This window comes from Fragaria vesca, linkage group LG4 (assembly GCF_000184155.1).
Source record: "Fragaria vesca subsp. vesca linkage group LG4, FraVesHawaii_1.0, whole genome shotgun sequence".
Classification (NCBI taxonomy): Eukaryota; Viridiplantae; Streptophyta; class Magnoliopsida; order Rosales; family Rosaceae; genus Fragaria; species Fragaria vesca.
The window spans coordinates 15,492,752-15,498,816 of NC_020494.1; positions in this window are offsets into that span (position 1 = coordinate 15,492,752).

The following is a 6,065-nucleotide window of genomic DNA, read 5'->3' on the forward strand; positions in this document are numbered from 1 at the left end:
TCGTCGGCTAAAGTCTTTTGAAAATTTTCCTCCAAATTTGGTTTATCGCCAAAAAAATTTTGACCTTAGCCGACTACTTTTTTAATATCTCGTCAGTTAAAATCTATAAATTCACGAAAACACTCATATCTCTCTCTATATTACGTAGTTTGGTCAAACCTTCCACACGAAAAACTTTCACGTAGATGAGACGCAACTGCCCATATAAAAATTTTGAGACATTTACCTCCGACGATAGGGCTCCCCATAGGGAATAATAACTGTAAATAGGGTTGACCGCTACTATCGTCACCGAGACGTTACCTGATTTACGTGATTTTTGAACCATAGTCATATTTCACCATTCTGAACACATCTTATTTAACGAGATTTTTGATAATTTTGCTTCCTATGTAGAGTTGGTTCACAAAGTTGTATAACCTAGTAAACAAGTTATACAACATTAGTAGACACGTTGTGATTTCGATGACTAAAATTCACAAACCAAAATTCGACCATCAGATATGATCATTATGATGAAAGATGTCTATGGTAAAAAATTCAGCTGGATCCGACAACGTTAAGGGCTCGATCGAAACGGTCAACCCTAATCCATCGTCACTTATCACACAAAAACGCTCATATCTCCCTCTATATTACGTAGTTTGGTCAAACTTTCCACACGAAAAACTCTCACGTAGATGAGACGCAACTGCCCATATAAAAATTTTGAGACATTTACCTTCCGACGATAGGGCTCCCCATAGGGAATAATAACAGTAAATAGTAGACACGTTGTGATTCCGATGACTAAAATTCACAAACCAAAATTCGACTGTCATATATGATCATTATGACGAAAGATGTCTATGGTAAAAAATTTAACTGGATTCGACAATGTTAAGGGCTCGATCGAAACGGTCAACTCTAATCGGAAATAAGAAAACTGCATTTTGAAGCCCTAAACGGACTCGGATGGCCAAAAAGGCCCATATGTCAGGGCATTAACAATGAGTTTGACTCGTAGGGCCGTTACGCTTCCGGCAAGGTATCACAATAGTCAATCAGACACCAAACGCTAAATCTGCAGCATAGTGAATAATAAGGGTAAATTGCATTGACCGCAACTATCGGCACCGAGACTTTACCGGAATACCGTGATTTTTCAACCGTAGATGTATTTCACCATTCTGGTCATATCTTATTTCACGGCTTTTTTGCGTTTGAAGGTTCTACGTATATTTTTTTTTCACAGATGAGTTGTTGTCCAGATTTGCAAATATAAGGCACTTTAGCCGACGAAATTATATTTTTCGTCGGCTAAACTTTTAAAAATTTCGTCGGCTAAAGTTCACAGACTAGCCGACGAAAAAAATTATTCAGTTGACGAAATTTTAATTTCGTCGGCTAAAGTTGACCATAGCCGACGAAAATTTTAAATTAGCCGACGAAAAAATAATTTGTCGGCCTGGTTTTTTTATTTTCGTCGGCTAAAACCTTTCTTCTGGTAGTGTATATTGAACAAACCCCAAGTCGGGTATATATACAAGCACAGTTCTAATCCTAGAAGGAAACTAATTACACCGAAAGATTTACATAATCCTAGTTGATTACAGAATATACATCTTCCCAATATACTAGGATTGAGACTCACCTTAACACTCCTCCTCAAGTTGGCGCATACAAATCTTGAATGCCCAACTTGTCAAGTGAGTCACTGAACGCCTTGGACGACACTTGGACGACACAACTTTGGTAAGAATGTCAGCTAGCTGCTCCTCCGAAGGAACAAATGGGAACGAGATTATGCGAGCATCTAGCTTTTCCTTGATGAAGTGCCTGTCAATCTCTACATGCTGAACATGATTATGTGCAATTTCAACCGCAGCAGTATTGTCACAGTGAAGAGGCATTGACCATTCATGCTTGAAACCCAAACTCTTTAATAAACTTCTCAACCATAATAACTCACAGACTCCTTGAGCCATACCTCTGTACTCAGCTTCTGCACTAGAACGGGCCACCACATTCTGTTTCTTTCTTCTCTAAGTGACTAAGTTTCCACCAACAAACATAAAATAGCCAGAAGTAGAACGCCTGTCAGTGATGTTCCCTGCCCAATCCGCATCAATGTAGCCATTAGTCCTCAAATGTCCATGCTTACGAAACATCAGGCCTTTTTTAGGAGCAGACTTTAAGTATCTCAAGATTCTCATCACAGCATTCATGTGATCTTCACTAGGATTGTGCATATACTGACTCACCATACTAACCGCATAAGCAAGGTCAGGTCTAGTATGCGACAAGTAAATTAATCTTCCAACTAACCTTTGATATCGAGATTTGTCAGTCGGAACTTGATCAGGATACTCTACAATCCGATGGTTCAGTTCTATCGGTGTATCAACTGGTTTACAATCAAGCATACCAGTCTCTGCTAGCAAATCCAGAACATATTTTCTTTGACTCAGCATGATACAGTCCTTGTTCTTGGCTACCTCAATTCCCAAGAAATTCTTTAAATTCCCAAGGTCCTTCATCTTGAATTCAGAAGACAACTGATCTTTCAATCTTCTAATTTCACCAGTGTCATCACCTATTACTACCATGTCATCCACATAAATGATCAAGGCAGTAAGCTTACTGTCGGTGTTTCAGGAACAAAGTATGATCTGAGTTACTCTGCTTATACCTAATCTTCTTCATGAAAGACGTGAACCTTCCAAACCAAGCTCTTGGCAATTGCTTCAATCCATACATGGACTTTTTCGATATGCACACCACCTTCTCGCCCGTAGAAGGATTATATCTTGGAGGAAGAACCATGTAAATTTCTTCATTCAAATCTCCATGAAGAAATGCATTCTTCACATCAAACTGTTGCAGGGACCAATCCAGATTAGCTGCCAAAGACATGAGGACTCGAATGGTATTGATCTTTGTCACAGGTGCGAACGTCTCATCATAATCCACCCCATATTTTTGAGTGTATCCTTTTGCAACCAACCTTGCCATATATCTGTCAACTGAGCCATCTGCATTATGCTTCACAATATAAACCCATCTACAACCAAAAGTCTTCTTTCCAGGTGGTAATAGCACCAAATCCTAAGTACCATTCTTCTTGAGAGCCATCTCAACCTCCATTGCTTTGGTCCACTTCTCCTCCTTGATTGCATCCTACACTTTACTAGGAAGATAGGAAGAGACACAACAAATAATTGATTCACAAATGCTACATAAGGTTTAGACAATCTATGAGTTGACACGTAGTTGACTACAAGATACTTGGCTTTAGCTGACAAGAGAGGCTCATATTTTTTAGGAGGTTGACCACGGGTTGATCTAGCAGGCAAGACTCTACTAGATTCAGGGACATTGGAGGATGACAACGAAATAGTACTACATACCTAAGGTGATGACAAGCCAGGAGAGATCGTTGATGTAGGGGGAGAGACTGAACTTGCATGTACATCTTCAACAACTAGCTGCTGATTACTATTTAATTCTCCTCATTTCGATGTGTTGGACAGTTGTTCGTCATGTCGAACACTTTCAGAACAGGGAACAGATGCCTCAACTTGGGCAGGTTCAATAGATTGAACCACTTTTTGAGGTTCTAGAGTATTATCTCTCGGATTCTGGATCTGGTCGGTGACAGGTCGAAGATCCTTTTCAACGGGGTGACTGTCAACAATTACACAATCTTCTAGTTCTCCAAATTGATTTTCAAAAAAAACATGCTTCTCCTCCTCACTCGGAGATACCGTAGGAGAAAATTAGCACAGGTCTTTACCAAATGTGACATCCATGGTGACATAGAATCGTTGAGACGGAGGATGGTAGCACTTATATCTTTTCTGATGGGATCCGTATCCAACAAACACACACTAAAGGGAATGAGCCTCCAACTTAGATCTCTGATTTTTGTAAAGATGAACATAGGCCACATAAATAAAGACACGAGCAAGAAGTTTGTTGAGAGATGGAATAGTAACATGTTCAGACAATACCTCAAAGGGAACCCGATTTTGAAAAGCTGCAGATGGTAGACGGTTGATAAGGTGAGAGGCACACAACACAGCTTCACCCTAGAGATATTTGGGTAGATTGGCACTAAGTAAGAAAGCTCTTCCAATATCCAAGAGGTGTCGATTTTTCCTCTCAGATACCCCATTCTGTTCTGGTGTCTGAGGACAAGTAGTCTGATGAACAATTCTATGTTGTTGAAAATAGTATCGGAAAGAGTACGTGGTTAACAAACTATCCATTGTCAGATTAAAATATTTTCACACAAGCATCATACTGAGTTTGGATGAGACTATGAAAAGCGGTGAAAGCCGAAAACACAACAACCCTCTTTTTCAATAAGACAACCCAAGTTAATCTTGTAAAGTCATCAATAAACAAAACAAAGTACTTCATTCCTGTCAATGTCAAATTCTTCGAAGACATACATCAGAATGAATCAACTTGAATGGTGTAGAACTAGAAGAAAAATTTAGGGGTGGGCATAAAACCCGTTCGAGAGAAAAAGCCCGATCTAGACCGACAGGCCCGATCGTGTCGGGCCGGGCTTTTTACCGGTCCTAACAATTTTTAATGTCAGTTTGGGCCGGGCCCTATTATAACCGGTCCGGGCTCGGGGCTTGTTTATGGAAATGAAAAAAAGCCCGGAAGCCCGAGTAATATATGTCATACACTCAAACCCCACCCTTTTATACAATTGTTTTGTTTTCTAGTCAATAAACCTAAATAAACCCCTCCCTTTTGTTTTCTAATGTCAAACCTATCTTCTATCTTCTTTTGTTTCTCGTCTCCTTCTCCAATTATCAATCTATATCTTGTTCTCTTCCACTACCCACCATTCCCAGTCTCCTTCTCCATCCCAACCCCGACCTCCTTTCTCACCTCCTCTCTCCCTCTCCATCCAATTCGGTAATACCATCTTCCTCGCTTCTCTCAGTCTCTCGAGTCCATCTCCTCTGAGTCCTCTCGACGACGTCGCCTGCGCCCATCTCTTCCTCTCGACGACGACGCCGGCGCGCATCTCTTCCTCTCGACGTCGCCTGCGCTCATCTCCTCCTCAGTCGTCCACCGCCTCCGTCCTCCGATAAGCCTTCGCTTCCATCTCTATTGGTTATGTCGTTTACTTGATTTATGTCCAATTAGTTGCCTCCGAGAATTGGAATAGTATCGGATTCGGAAACGAAGGAATTATGCCTCACCGCCTCTGCCTCAGAAACGAAGTAATGAACTGCGCCTTTGCCATCGTCGACTCGTAGTCGCCATCGTCATCCTTGGTGCGACGGCGCCTCTGACCACAAACCAAGACACCAAGTCGCCCACTTCCTCTGGTACGAATTCTAAATTTCTAATCTATCATTCCTTCTCCATTTCAGTTTTCTCTGGGATTCTCAGCTTCTTTCTCCTTTTATTCGAGTTCTCTTTTTTATTCAATTCGAGTTCTTCTTACTCCGTTTCTGACACGACCCACCCCGAATTTCACCCTGAAACCCAGAGTAAGTCGTGCGGGGACCACCTCCAAGGAAAATTTACTGAAAAGATTAAGAAAATCTCCATTGTAGATGGACAACCCTAACTCGAAAATTTCATATTACACTTCTGAACATCACATAATATACAAAAATTCTAAAGTATTCAGAGCTACTAAACACAAGCGGAAGCAAGAAAATACGAGTAGGTTGAACAGGTAACCTACTGATGAAAACTGGCCGAAAAGCGGGTGACTATGCCTCGTCTCCTACTAGATCCAACCCGAACTCTGCAGACTGGGCAATTTAAAACGAGGCCCAGGGGAAAACATTTAATAACGTTAGAGTGAGTGGACAAAAATAAATTAATAATTAAAATATTTATGTTTCCCCAAATTAATTTCTAGGAAAAATCGAATGCATGCCGCAAGCGATAAAACCTTTTATCCCATAAAATATCGAGCCTCTCAGACTCTATAATATATGTATGTATTTACACTCGTCCATACTCCCTATATAAATTCATGGGTCTATATAGGGCTACTACGCTCGCGTCCAACGCTCACGTCACGCCTTAATGCGTGCTACACT